This window comes from Doryrhamphus excisus, unplaced genomic scaffold (assembly GCF_037039965.1).
Source record: "Doryrhamphus excisus strain RoL-2023G ecotype Guam unplaced genomic scaffold, RoL_Dexc_Guam_v1.1 HiC_scaffold_24, whole genome shotgun sequence".
In the NCBI taxonomy this organism is placed as follows: Eukaryota; Metazoa; Chordata; class Actinopteri; order Syngnathiformes; family Syngnathidae; genus Doryrhamphus; species Doryrhamphus excisus.
The window spans coordinates 8217923-8231047 of record NW_027621862.1 but is presented as its reverse complement, the minus strand read 5'-3'; the positions used below and the strand labels follow the sequence as shown (position 1 = coordinate 8231047).

The window sequence follows — 13125 nt, the reverse complement described above, 5'->3', positions numbered from 1 at the left end:
GTTCTGTGGAAGAAATATCCATCATTTCTGATGTCATATGTAGCATAAATGTCATATGTACTACAATGCCCTCGACAAAGGCAAACAGATTGTGAATTTGGACATTTGCGGGGCTAAGAAAACAGACCACATTAGCAAAACAAAAGAGGTTCGGGTCTAACATTTAAGGGAAGCGCTCTGCTATCTGAGGTAATTCCCCTGCTGCTACAATGTTGGCAGAGAAGGTCCAGTCACAGGACGAATTTGGTTCCTTTGCTGGAGTACGTCAAAGTGACACTGTCTCTGCCTTTCTGAGTGCAGACATAAAGCAGTCCCTGGTGGTCTAGTGGCTAGGATTCGGCGCTCTCACCGCCGCGGCCCGGGTTCGATTCCCGGTCAGGGAATTGACATTTGGGTAGGTTTTGACTGGAGATAGGATTTGTCTTGGGCCACGGTCGAATGGTTGGGGTCATCTTGAAGCTCAAACCGTTGTAATCCTGAGGCGACTGACAACAGAAATATAAACGAAACATGGACTACACAATAAGACAAGGTCCTCGACTGAGAATGCTGTCAGGACTGGGTTTAGGGTGAGACAGAGCATTTGTCGGATGCTCAGGGATAGATCCTTGTTAGAATAGAATGAATATAGCATCAGTTATCACCCTCATATCCATTTGCTTAGACAATAGAAAGAGTGTTTGAATGTGCTGAAGAAGAAATGTTCCTGTGACCCTGATCAGAGACCCCCAGCAACCCCCAGGTCCTGGAGGTGCCTGGATGCGCCAATCGCAGGTTACAAGCCAAACCTTTCAAGCGGTGATTGTGATTTCATGTTTTGTTGAAGAAAAGCCCATCATTTGTGGAACAATTTCCCCTACAAAGGAGAAATATTTGTCAGTTTGGACAATTGCCAATATGCCCCCACTTTGGACACATCGTCTTGTTTCATTGTTTGGTAACTGCTTCACCAGTCCACTTAAAAGGCTCACCCTTCATAGTGTAGTGGTTAGCACGTTTGCCTTACATGCAAAAGGTCCCTAGTTGGAAACTGGGTGGAAGCAAGGCCGTTCAATTCCTTCTTTTACAAAAAAATCAAGGTGACAAATGGGAACAAGGATATGTGCTTGGTCCCTGAAGGTGTGTACACGGGCATCTGTCCCCAGTTTGGACACACAATCCATATTTCCCGGATGACTGATCGGGTGCATCGCTGGCCTGCAGGAAGGGGCTTATAGGAAGGAGGTGGCCGCTGTGGTGTCGTTGCATGCAAACAACATCCTCATCCTTGGCACAGCGAAGACCAAGGAGGAGAATAATCGTCGATTCCGTCCGCTTACACCGGCAGGATTTCACAAGTCCTGTTGATAGCCTGGCCACTGGTGTGGTTTCCGTCATGCAGTGGTTCGCCTAACACTGAAGACACTCCTTCACCGGCGCTGTGGCTTAGTTGGTCAAAGTTCCTGTCTCGTAAACAGGAGGTCCTGGGTTCAAATCCCAGCAGTGCCTTGCATATGTGTTTCGGCGACTCCATTTTTTTCGCTCCAACATTTCAACTAAATGTTTTGAATCAGACATCTTGTTCTGTGGAAGAAATATCCATCATTTCTGATGTCATATGTAGCATAAATGTCATATGTACTACAATGCCCTCGACAAAGGCAAACAGATTGTGAATTTGGACATTTGCGGGGCTAAGAAAACAGACCACATTAGCAAAACAAAAGAGGTTCGGGTCTAACATTTAAGGGAAGCGCTCTGCTATCTGAGGTAATTCCCCTGCTGCTACAATGTTGGCAGAGAAGGTCCAGTCACAGGACGAATTTGGTTCCTTTGCTGGAGTACGTCAAAGTGACACTGTCTCTGCCTTTCTGAGTGCAGACATAAAGCAGTCCCTGGTGGTCTAGTGGCTAGGATTCGGCGCTCTCACCGCCGCGGACCGGGTTCGATTCCCGGTCAGGGAATTGACATTTGGGTAGGTTTTGACTGGAGATAGGATTTGTCTTGGGCCACGGTCGAATGGTTGGGGTCATCTTGAAGCTCAAACCGTTGTAATCCTGAGGCGACTGACAACAGAAATATAAACGAAACATGGACTACACAATAAGACAAGGTCCTCGACTGAGAATGCTGTCAGGACTGGGTTTAGGGTGAGACAGAGCATTTGTCGGATGCTCAGGGATAGATCCTTGTTAGAATAGAATGAATATAGCATCAGTTATCACCCTTATATCCATTTGCTTAGACAATAGAAAGAGTGTTTGAATGTGCTGAAGAAGAAATGTTCCTGTGACCCTGATCAGAGACCCCCAGCAACCCCCAGGTCCTGGAGGTGCCTGGATGCGCCAATCGCAGGTTACAAGCCAAACCTTTCAAGCGGTGATTGTGATTTCATGTTTTGTTGAAGAAAAGCCCATCATTTGTGGAACAATTTCCCCTACAAAGGAGAAATATTTGTCAGTTTGGACAATTGCCAATATGCCCCCACTTTGGACTCATCGTCTTGTTTCATTGTTTGGCAACTGCTTCACCAGTCCACTTAAAAGGCTCACCCTTCATAGTGTAGTGGTTAGCACGTTTGCCTTACATGCAAAAGGTCCCTAGTTGGAAACTGGGTGGAAGCAAGGCCGTTCAATTCCTTCTTTTACAAAAAAATCAAGGTGACAAATGGGAACAAGGATATGTGCTTGGTCCCTGAAGGTGTGTACACGGGCATCTGTCCCCAGTTTGGACACACAATCCATATTTCCCGGATGACTGATCGGGTGCATCGCTGGCCTGCAGGAAGGGGCTTATAGGAAGGAGGTGGCCGCTGTGGTGTCGTTGCATGCAAACAACATCCTCATCCTTGGCACAGCGAAGACCAAGGAGGAGAATAATCGTCGATTCCGTCCGCTTACACCGGCAGGATTTCACAAGTCCTGTTGATAGCCTGGCCACTGGTGTGGTTTCCGTCATGCAGTGGTTCGCCTAACACTGAAGACACTCCTTCACCGGCGCTGTGGCTTAGTTGGTCAAAGTTCCTGTCTTGTAAACAGGAGGTCCTGGGTTCAAATCCCAGCAGTGCCTTGCATATGTGTTTCGGCGACTCCATTTTTTTCGCTCCAACATTTCAACTAAATGTTTTGAATCAGACATCTTGTTCTGTGGAAGAAATATCCATCATTTCTGATGTCATATGTAGCATAAATGTCATATGTACTACAATGCCCTCGACAAAGGCAAACAGATTGTGAATTTGGACATTTGCGGGGCTAAGAAAACAGACCACATTAGCAAAACAAAAGAGGTTCGGGTCTAACATTTAAGGGAAGCGCTCTGCTATCTGAGGTAATTCCCCTGCTGCTACAATGTTGGCAGAGAAGGTCCAGTCACAGGACAAATTTGGTTCCTTTGCTGGAGTACGTCAAAGTGACACTGTCTCTGCCTTTCTGAGTGCAGACATAAAGCAGTCCCTGGTGGTCTAGTGGCTAGGATTCGGCGCTCTCACCGCCGCGGCCCGGGTTCGATTCCCGGTCAGGGAATTGACATTTGGGTAGGTTTTGACTGGAGATAGGATTTGTCTTGGGCCACGGTCGAATGGTTGGGGTCATCTTGAAGCTCAAACCGTTGTCATCCTGAGGCGACTGACAACAGAAATATAAACGAAAAACATGGACACACAATGGACTACACAATAAGACAAGGTCCGCGACTGAGAATGCTGTCAGGACTGGGTTTAGGGTGAGACAGAGCATTTGTCGGATGCTCAGGGATAGATCCTTGTTAGAATAGAATGAATATAGCATCAGTTATCACCCTTATATCCATTTGCTTAGACAATAGAAAGAGTGTTTGAATGTGCTGAAGAAGAAATGTTCCTGTGACCCTGATCAGAGACCTCCAGCAACCCCCAGGTCCTGGAGGTGCCTGGATGCGCCAATCGCAGGTTACAAGCCAAACCTTTCAAGCGGTGATTGTGATTTCATGTTTTGTTGAAGAAAAGCCCATCATTTTTGGAACAATTTTCCCTACAAAGGAGAAATATTTGTCAGTTTGGACAATTGCCAATATGCCCCCACTTTGGACTCATCGTCTTGTTTCATTGTTTGGCAACTGCTTCACCAGTCCCCTTAAAAGGCTCACCCTTCATAGTGTAGTGGTTAGCACGTTTGCCTTACATGCAAAAGGTCCCTAGTTGGAAACTGGGTGGAAGCAAGGCCGTTCAATTCCTTCTTTTACAAAAAAATCAAGGTGACAAATGGGAACAAGGATATGTGCTTGATCCCTGAAGGTGTGTACACGGGCATCTGTCCCCAGTTTGGACACACAATCCATATTTCCCGGATGACTGATCGGGTGCATCGCTGGCCTGCAGGAAGGGGCTTATAGGAAGGAGGTGGCCGCTGTGGTGTCGTTGCATGCAAACAACATCCTCATCCTTGGCACAGCGAAGACCAAGGAGGAGAATAATCGTCGATTCGGTCCGCTTACACCGGCAGGATTTCACAAGTCCTGTTGATAGCCTGGCCACTGGTGTGGTTTCCGTCATGCAGTGGTTCGCCTAACACTGAAGACACTCCTTCACCGGCGCTGTGGCTTAGTTGGTCAAAGTTCCTGTCTCGTAAACAGGAGGTCCTGGGTTCAAATCCCAGCAGTGCCTTGCATATGTGTTTCGGCGACTCCATTGTTTTCTCTCCAACATTTCAAGTAAATGTTTTGAATCAGACGTCTTGTTCTGTGGAAGAAATATCCATCATTTCTGATGTCATATGTAGCATAAATGTCATATGTACTACAATGCCCTCGACAAAGGCAAACAGATTGTGAATTTGGACATTTGCGGGGCTAAGAAAACAGACCACATTAGCAAAACAAAAGAGGTTCGGGTCTAACATTTAAGGGAAGCGCTCTGCTATCTGAGGTAATTCCCCTGCTGCTACAATGTTGGCAGAGAAGGTCCAGTCACAGGACGAATTTGGTTCCTTTGCTGGAGTACGTCAAAGTGACACTGTCTCTGCCTTTCTGAGTGCAGACATAAAGCAGTCCCTGGTGGTCTAGTGGCTAGGATTCGGCGCTCTCACCGCCGCGGCCTGGGTTCGATTCCCGGTCAGGGAATTGACATTTGGGTAGGTTTTGACTGGAGATAGGATTTGTCTTGGGCCACGGTCGAATGGTTGGGGTCATCTTGAAGCTCAAACCGTTGTAATCCTGAGGCGACTGACAACAGAAATATAAACGAAACATGGACTACACAATAAGACAAGGTCCTCGACTGAGAATGCTGTCAGGACTGGGTTTAGGGTGAGACAGAGCATTTGTCGGATGCTCAGGGATAGATCCTTGTTAGAATAGAATGAATATAGCATCAGTTATCACCCTCATATCCATTTGCTTAGACAATAGAAAGAGTGTTTGAATGTGCTGAAGAAGAAATGTTCCTGTGACCCTGATCAGAGACCCCCAGCAACCCCCAGGTCCTGGAGGTGCCTGGATGCGCCAATCGCAGGTTACAAGCCAAACCTTTCAAGCGGTGATTGTGATTTCATGTTTTGTTGAAGAAAAGCCCATCATTTGTGGAACAATTTCCCCTACAAAGGAGAAATATTTGTCAGTTTGGACAATTGCCAATATGCCCCCACTTTGGACACATCGTCTTGTTTCATTGTTTGGCAACTGCTTCACCAGTCCACTTAAAAGGCTCACCCTTCATAGTGTAGTGGTTAGCACGTTTGCCTTACATGCAAAAGGTCCCTAGTTGGAAACTGGGTGGAAGCAAGGCCGTTCAATTCCTTCTTTTACAAAAAAATCAAGGTGACAAATGGGAACAAGGATATGTGCTTGGTCCCTGAAGGTGTGTACACGGGCATCTGTCCCCAGTTTGGACACACAATCCATATTTCCCGGATGACTGATCGGGTGCATCGCTGGCCTGCAGGAAGGGGCTTATAGGAAGGAGGTGGCCGCTGTGGTGTCGTTGCATGCAAACAACATCCTCATCCTTGGCACAGCGAAGACCAAGGAGGAGAATAATCGTCGATTCCGTCCGCTTACACCGGCAGGATTTCACAAGTCCTGTTGATAGCCTGGCCACTGGTGTGGTTTCCGTCATGCAGTGGTTCGCCTAACACTGAAGACACTCCTTCACCGGCGCTGTGGCTTAGTTGGTCAAAGTTCCTGTCTTGTAAACAGGAGGTCCTGGGTTCAAATCCCAGCAGTGCCTTGCATATGTGTTTCGGCGACTCCATTTTTTTCGCTCCAACATTTCAACTAAATGTTTTGAATCAGACATCTTGTTCTGTGGAAGAAATATCCATCATTTCTGATGTCATATGTAGCATAAATGTCATATGTACTACAATGCCCTCGACAAAGGCAAACAGATTGTGAATTTGGACATTTGCGGGGCTAAGAAAACAGACCACATTAGCAAAACAAAAGAGGTTCGGGTCTAACATTTAAGGGAAGCGCTCTGCTATCTGAGGTAATTCCCCTGCTGCTACAATGTTGGCAGAGAAGGTCCAGTCACAGGACGAATTTGGTTCCTTTGCTGGAGTACGTCAAAGTGACACTGTCTCTGCCTTTCTGAGTGCAGACATAAAGCAGTCCCTGGTGGTCTAGTGGCTAGGATTCGGCGCTCTCACCGCCGCGGCCCGGGTTCGATTCCCGGTCAGGGAATTGACATTTGGGTAGGTTTTGACTGGAGATAGGATTTGTCTTGGGCCACGGTCGAATGGTTGGGGTCATCTTGAAGCTCAAACCGTTGTCATCCTGAGGCGACTGACAACAGAAATATAAACGAAAAACATGGACACACAATGGACTACACAATAAGACAAGGTCCGCGACTGAGAATGCTGTCAGGACTGGGTTTAGGGTGAGACAGAGCATTTGTCGGATGCTCAGGGATAGATCCTTGTTAGAATAGAATGAATATAGCATCAGTTATCACCCTTATATCCATTTGCTTAGACAATAGAAAGAGTGTTTGAATGTGCTGAAGAAGAAATGTTCCTGTGACCCTGATCAGAGACCTCCAGCAACCCCCAGGTCCTGGAGGTGCCTGGATGCGCCAATCGCAGGTTACAAGCCAAACCTTTCAAGCGGTGATTGTGATTTCATGTTTTGTTGAAGAAAAGCCCATCATTTTTGGAACAATTTTCCCTACAAAGGAGAAATATTTGTCAGTTTGGACAATTGCCAATATGCCCCCACTTTGGACACATCGTCTTGTTTCATTGTTTGGCAACTGCTTCACCAGTCCCCTTAAAAGGCTCACCCTTCATAGTGTAGTGGTTAGCACGTTTGCCTTACATGCAAAAGGTCCCTAGTTGGAAACTGGGTGGAAGCAAGGCCGTTCAATTCCTTCTTTTACAAAAAAATCAAGGTGACAAATGGGAACAAGGATATGTGCTTGATCCCTGAAGGTGTGTACACGGGCATCTGTCCCCAGTTTGGACACACAATCCATATTTCCCGGATGACTGATCGGGTGTATCGCTGGCCTGCAGGAAGGGGCTTATAGGAAGGAGGTGGCCGCTGTGGTGTCGTTGCATGCAAACAACATCCTCATCCTTGGCACAGCGAAGACCAAGAAGGAGAATAATCGTCGATTCGGTCCGCTTACACCGGCAGGATTTCACAAGTCCTGTTGATAGCCTGGCCACTGGTGTGGTTTCCGTCATGCAGTGGTTCGCCTAACACTGAAGACACTCTTTCACCGGCGCTGTGGCTTAGTTGGTCAAAGTTCCTGTCTCGTAAACAGGAGGTCCTGGGTTCAAATCCCAGCAGTGCCTTGCATATGTGTTTTGGCGACTCCATTTTTTTCTCTCCAACATTTCATTAAATGTTTTGAATCAGACGTCTTGTTCTGTGGAAGAAATATCCATCATTTCTGATGTCATATGTAGCATAAATGTCATATGTACTACAATGCCCTCGACAAAGGCAAACAGATTGTGAATTTGGACATTTGCGGGGCTAAGAAAACAGACCACATTAGCAAAACAAAAGAGGTTCGGGTCTAACATTTAAGGGAAGCGCTCTGCTATCTGAGGTAATTCCCCTGCTGCTACAATGTTGGCAGAGAAGGTCCAGTCACAGGACGAATTTGGTTCCTTTGCTGGAGTACGTCAAAGTGACACTGTCTCTGCCTTTCTGAGTGCAGACATAAAGCAGTCCCTGGTGGTCTAGTGGCTAGGATTCGGCGCTCTCACCGCCGCGGCTCGGGTTCGATTCCCGGTCAGGGAATTGACATTTGGGTAGGTTTTGACTGGAGATAGGATTTGTCTTGGGCCACGGTCGAATGGTTGGGGTCATCTTGAAGCTCAAACCGTTGTAATCCTGAGGCGACTGACAACAGAAATATAAACGAAACATGGACTACACAATAAGACAAGGTCCTCGACTGAGAATGCTGTCAGGACTGGGTTTAGGGTGAGACAGAGCATTTGTCGGATGCTCAGGGATAGATCCTTGTTAGAATAGAATGAATATAGCATCAGTTATCACCCTTATATCCATTTGCTTAGACAATAGAAAGAGTGTTTGAATGTGCTGAAGAAGAAATGTTCCTGTGACCCTGATCAGAGACCTCCAGCAACCCCCAGGTCCTGGAGGTGCCTGGATGCGCCAATCGCAGGTTACAAGCCAAACCTTTCAAGCGGTGATTGTGATTTCATGTTTTGTTGAAGAAAAGCCCATCATTTTTGGAACAATTTTCCCTACAAAGGAGAAATATTTGTCAGTTTGGACAATTGCCAATATGCCCCCACTTTGGACACATCGTCTTGTTTCATTGTTTGGCAACTGCTTCACCAGTCCCCTTAAAAGGCTCACCCTTCATAGTGTAGTGGTTAGCACGTTTGCCTTACATGCAAAAGGTCCCTAGTTGGAAACTGGGTGGAAGCAAGGCCGTTCAATTCCTTCTTTTACAAAAAAATCAAGGTGACAAATGGGAACAAGGATATGTGCTTGATCCCTGAAGGTGTGTACACGGGCATCTGTCCCCAGTTTGGACACACAATCCATATTTCCCGGATGACTGATCGGGTGCATCGCTGGCCTGCAGGAAGGGGCTTATAGGAAGGAGGTGGCCGCTGTGGTGTCGTTGCATGCAAACAACATCCTCATCCTTGGCACAGCGAAGACCAAGGAGGAGAATAATCGTCGATTCGGTCCGCTTACACCGGCAGGATTTCACAAGTCCTGTTGATAGCCTGGCCACTGGTGTGGTTTCCGTCATGCAGTGGTTCGCCTAACACTGAAGACACTCCTTCACCGGCGCTGTGGCTTAGTTGGTCAAAGTTCCTGTCTCGTAAACAGGAGGTCCTGGGTTCAAATCCCAGCAGTGCCTTGCATATGTGTTTCGGCGACTCCATTGTTTTCTCTCCAACATTTCAAGTAAATGTTTTGAATCAGACGTCTTGTTCTGTGGAAGAAATATCCATCATTTCTGATGTCATATGTAGCATAAATGTCATATGTACTACAATGCCCTCGACAAAGGCAAACAGATTGTGAATTTGGACATTTGCGGGGCTAAGAAAACAGACCACATTAGCAAAACAAAAGAGGTTCGGGTCTAACATTTAAGGGAAGCGCTCTGCTATCTGAGGTAATTCCCCTGCTGCTACAATGTTGGCAGAGAAGGTCCAGTCACAGGACGAATTTGGTTCCTTTGCTGGAGTACGTCAAAGTGACACTGTCTCTGCCTTTCTGAGTGCAGACATAAAGCAGTCCCTGGTGGTCTAGTGGCTAGGATTCGGCGCTCTCACCGCCGCGGCCCGGGTTCGATTCCCGGTCAGGGAATTGACATTTGGGTAGGTTTTGACTGGAGATAGGATTTGTCTTGGGCCACGGTCGAATGGTTGGGGTCATCTTGAAGCTCAAACCGTTGTAATCCTGAGGCGACTGACAACAGAAATATAAACGAAACATGGACTACACAATAAGACAAGGTCCTCGACTGAGAATGCTGTCAGGACTGGGTTTAGGGTGAGACAGAGCATTTGTCGGATGCTCAGGGATAGATCCTTGTTAGAATAGAATGAATATAGCATCAGTTATCACCCTCATATCCATTTGCTTAGACAATAGAAAGAGTGTTTGAATGTGCTGAAGAAGAAATGTTCCTGTGACCCTGATCAGAGACCCCCAGCAACCCCCAGGTCCTGGAGGTGCCTGGATGCGCCAATCGCAGGTTACAAGCCAAACCTTTCAAGCGGTGATTGTGATTTCATGTTTTGTTGAAGAAAAGCCCATCATTTGTGGAACAATTTCCCCTACAAAGGAGAAATATTTGTCAGTTTGGACAATTGCCAATATGCCCCCACTTTGGACACATCGTCTTGTTTCATTGTTTGGCAACTGCTTCACCAGTCCACTTAAAAGGCTCACCCTTCATAGTGTAGTGGTTAGCACGTTTGCCTTACATGCAAAAGGTCCCTAGTTGGAAACTGGGTGGAAGCAAGGCCGTTCAATTCCTTCTTTTACAAAAAAATCAAGGTGACAAATGGGAACAAGGATATGTGCTTGGTCCCTGAAGGTGTGTACACGGGCATCTGTCCCCAGTTTGGACACACAATCCATATTTCCCGGATGACTGATCGGGTGCATCGCTGGCCTGCAGGAAGGGGCTTATAGGAAGGAGGTGGCCGCTGTGGTGTCGTTGCATGCAAACAACATCCTCATCCTTGGCACAGCGAAGACCAAGGAGGAGAATAATCGTCGATTCCGTCCGCTTACACCGGCAGGATTTCACAAGTCCTGTTGATAGCCTGGCCACTGGTGTGGTTTCCGTCATGCAGTGGTTCGCCTAACACTGAAGACACTCCTTCACCGGCGCTGTGGCTTAGTTGGTCAAAGTTCCTGTCTTGTAAACAGGAGGTCCTGGGTTCAAATCCCAGCAGTGCCTTGCATATGTGTTTCGGCGACTCCATTTTTTTCGCTCCAACATTTCAACTAAATGTTTTGAATCAGACATCTTGTTCTGTGGAAGAAATATCCATCATTTCTGATGTCATATGTAGCATAAATGTCATATGTACTACAATGCCCTCGACAAAGGCAAACAGATTGTGAATTTGGACATTTGCGGGGCTAAGAAAACAGACCACATTAGCAAAACAAAAGAGGTTCGGGTCTAACATTTAAGGGAAGCGCTCTGCTATCTGAGGTAATTCCCCTGCTGCTACAATGTTGGCAGAGAAGGTCCAGTCACAGGACAAATTTGGTTCCTTTGCTGGAGTACGTCAAAGTGACACTGTCTCTGCCTTTCTGAGTGCAGACATAAAGCAGTCCCTGGTGGTCTAGTGGCTAGGATTCGGCGCTCTCACCGCCGCGGCCCGGGTTCGATTCCCGGTCAGGGAATTGACATTTGGGTAGGTTTTGACTGGAGATAGGATTTGTCTTGGGCCACGGTCGAATGGTTGGGGTCATCTTGAAGCTCAAACCGTTGTCATCCTGAGGCGACTGACAACAGAAATATAAACGAAAAACATGGACACACAATGGACTACACAATAAGACAAGGTCCGCGACTGAGAATGCTGTCAGGACTGGGTTTAGGGTGAGACAGAGCATTTGTCGGATGCTCAGGGATAGATCCTTGTTAGAATAGAATGAATATAGCATCAGTTATCACCCTTATATCCATTTGCTTAGACAATAGAAAGAGTGTTTGAATGTGCTGAAGAAGAAATGTTCCTGTGACCCTGATCAGAGACCTCCAGCAACCCCCAGGTCCTGGAGGTGCCTGGATGCGCCAATCGCAGGTTACAAGCCAAACCTTTCAAGCGGTGATTGTGATTTCATGTTTTGTTGAAGAAAAGCCCATCATTTTTGGAACAATTTTCCCTACAAAGGAGAAATATTTGTCAGTTTGGACAATTGCCAATATGCCCCCACTTTGGACACATCGTCTTGTTTCATTGTTTGGCAACTGCTTCACCAGTCCCCTTAAAAGGCTCACCCTTCATAGTGTAGTGGTTAGCACGTTTGCCTTACATGCAAAAGGTCCCTAGTTGGAAACTGGGTGGAAGCAAGGCCGTTCAATTCCTTCTTTTACAAAAAAATCAAGGTGACAAATGGGAACAAGGATATGTGCTTGATCCCTGAAGGTGTGTACACGGGCATCTGTCCCCAGTTTGGACACACAATCCATATTTCCCGGATGACTGATCGAGTGTATCGCTGGCCTGCAGGAAGGGGCTTATAGGAAGGAGGTGGCCGCTGTGGTGTCGTTGCATGCAAACAACATCCTCATCCTTGGCACAGCGAAGACCAAGAAGGAGAATAATCGTCGATTCGGTCCGCTTACACCGGCAGGATTTCACAAGTCCTGTTGATAGCCTGGCCACTGGTGTGGTTTCCGTCATGCAGTGGTTCGCCTAACACTGAAGACACTCTTTCACCGGCGCTGTGGCTTAGTTGGTCAAAGTTCCTGTCTCGTAAACAGGAGGTCCTGGGTTCAAATCCCAGCAGTGCCTTGCATATGTGTTTTGGCGACTCCATTTTTTTCTCTCCAACATTTCATTAAATGTTTTGAATCAGACGTCTTGTTCTGTGGAAGAAATATCCATCATTTCTGATGTCATATGTAGCATAAATGTCATATGTACTACAATGCCCTCGACAAAGGCAAACAGATTGTGAATATGGACATTTGCGGGGCTAAGAAAACAGACCACATTAGCAAAACAAAAGAGGTTCGGGTCTAACATTTAAGGGAAGCGCTCTGCTATCTGAGGTAATTCCCCTGCTGCTACAATGTTGGCAGAGAAGGTCCAGTCACAGGACGAATTTGGTTCCTTTGCTGGAGTACGTCAAAGTGACACTGTCTCTGCCTTTCTGAGTGCAGACATAAAGCAGTCCCTGGTGGTCTAGTGGCTAGGATTCGGCGCTCTCACCGCCGCGGCTCGGGTTCGATTCCCGGTCAGGGAATTGACATTTGGGTAGGTTTTGACTGGAGATAGGATTTGTCTTGGGCCACGGTCGAATGGTTGGGGTCATCTTGAAGCTCAAACCGTTGTAATCCTGAGGCGACTGACAACAGAAATATAAACGAAACATGGACTACACAATAAGACAAGGTCCTCGACTGAGAATGCTGTCAGGACTGGGTTTAGGGTGAGACAGAGCATTTGTCGGATGCTCAGGGATAGATCC

At 46.9% G+C, this 13125-nt stretch overlaps 17 non-coding genes across 17 annotated transcripts; all 17 read left to right on the top strand.

Annotated features, from left to right (window-relative positions):
- The first annotated feature begins 311 nt into the window (after positions 1–311).
- On the top strand, positions 312–383 carry trnae-cuc (transfer RNA glutamic acid (anticodon CUC)). Its single transcript has one exon. It is a non-coding gene; the product is annotated as a tRNA-Glu (tRNA).
- A 1031-nt stretch (positions 384–1414) lies between these two features.
- On the top strand, positions 1415–1488 carry trnat-cgu (transfer RNA threonine (anticodon CGU)). The gene has a single exon. It is a non-coding gene; the product is annotated as a tRNA-Thr (tRNA).
- Positions 1489–1871: 383 nt separating this feature from the next.
- On the top strand, positions 1872–1943 carry trnae-cuc (transfer RNA glutamic acid (anticodon CUC)). Its single transcript has one exon. It is a non-coding gene; the product is annotated as a tRNA-Glu (tRNA).
- A 1031-nt stretch (positions 1944–2974) lies between these two features.
- trnat-ugu (transfer RNA threonine (anticodon UGU)) lies at positions 2975–3048 on the top strand. The gene has a single exon. It is a non-coding gene; the product is annotated as a tRNA-Thr (tRNA).
- A 383-nt stretch (positions 3049–3431) lies between these two features.
- Positions 3432–3503, top strand: trnae-cuc (transfer RNA glutamic acid (anticodon CUC)). The gene has a single exon. It is a non-coding gene; the product is annotated as a tRNA-Glu (tRNA).
- Positions 3504–4547: 1044 nt separating this feature from the next.
- trnat-cgu (transfer RNA threonine (anticodon CGU)) lies at positions 4548–4621 on the top strand. The gene has a single exon. It is a non-coding gene; the product is annotated as a tRNA-Thr (tRNA).
- A 383-nt stretch (positions 4622–5004) lies between these two features.
- Positions 5005–5076, top strand: trnae-cuc (transfer RNA glutamic acid (anticodon CUC)). The gene has a single exon. It is a non-coding gene; the product is annotated as a tRNA-Glu (tRNA).
- A 1031-nt stretch (positions 5077–6107) lies between these two features.
- trnat-ugu (transfer RNA threonine (anticodon UGU)) lies at positions 6108–6181 on the top strand. Its single transcript has one exon. It is a non-coding gene; the product is annotated as a tRNA-Thr (tRNA).
- Positions 6182–6564: 383 nt separating this feature from the next.
- trnae-cuc (transfer RNA glutamic acid (anticodon CUC)) lies at positions 6565–6636 on the top strand. Its single transcript has one exon. It is a non-coding gene; the product is annotated as a tRNA-Glu (tRNA).
- A 1044-nt stretch (positions 6637–7680) lies between these two features.
- Positions 7681–7754, top strand: trnat-cgu (transfer RNA threonine (anticodon CGU)). Its single transcript has one exon. It is a non-coding gene; the product is annotated as a tRNA-Thr (tRNA).
- A 382-nt stretch (positions 7755–8136) lies between these two features.
- Positions 8137–8208, top strand: trnae-cuc (transfer RNA glutamic acid (anticodon CUC)). Its single transcript has one exon. It is a non-coding gene; the product is annotated as a tRNA-Glu (tRNA).
- A 1031-nt stretch (positions 8209–9239) lies between these two features.
- On the top strand, positions 9240–9313 carry trnat-cgu (transfer RNA threonine (anticodon CGU)). Its single transcript has one exon. It is a non-coding gene; the product is annotated as a tRNA-Thr (tRNA).
- Positions 9314–9696: 383 nt separating this feature from the next.
- trnae-cuc (transfer RNA glutamic acid (anticodon CUC)) lies at positions 9697–9768 on the top strand. The gene has a single exon. It is a non-coding gene; the product is annotated as a tRNA-Glu (tRNA).
- Positions 9769–10799: 1031 nt separating this feature from the next.
- Positions 10800–10873, top strand: trnat-ugu (transfer RNA threonine (anticodon UGU)). The gene has a single exon. It is a non-coding gene; the product is annotated as a tRNA-Thr (tRNA).
- Positions 10874–11256: 383 nt separating this feature from the next.
- Positions 11257–11328, top strand: trnae-cuc (transfer RNA glutamic acid (anticodon CUC)). Its single transcript has one exon. It is a non-coding gene; the product is annotated as a tRNA-Glu (tRNA).
- Positions 11329–12372: 1044 nt separating this feature from the next.
- Positions 12373–12446, top strand: trnat-cgu (transfer RNA threonine (anticodon CGU)). The gene has a single exon. It is a non-coding gene; the product is annotated as a tRNA-Thr (tRNA).
- A 382-nt stretch (positions 12447–12828) lies between these two features.
- On the top strand, positions 12829–12900 carry trnae-cuc (transfer RNA glutamic acid (anticodon CUC)). The gene has a single exon. It is a non-coding gene; the product is annotated as a tRNA-Glu (tRNA).
- The last annotated feature ends 225 nt before the right edge of the window (positions 12901–13125 follow it).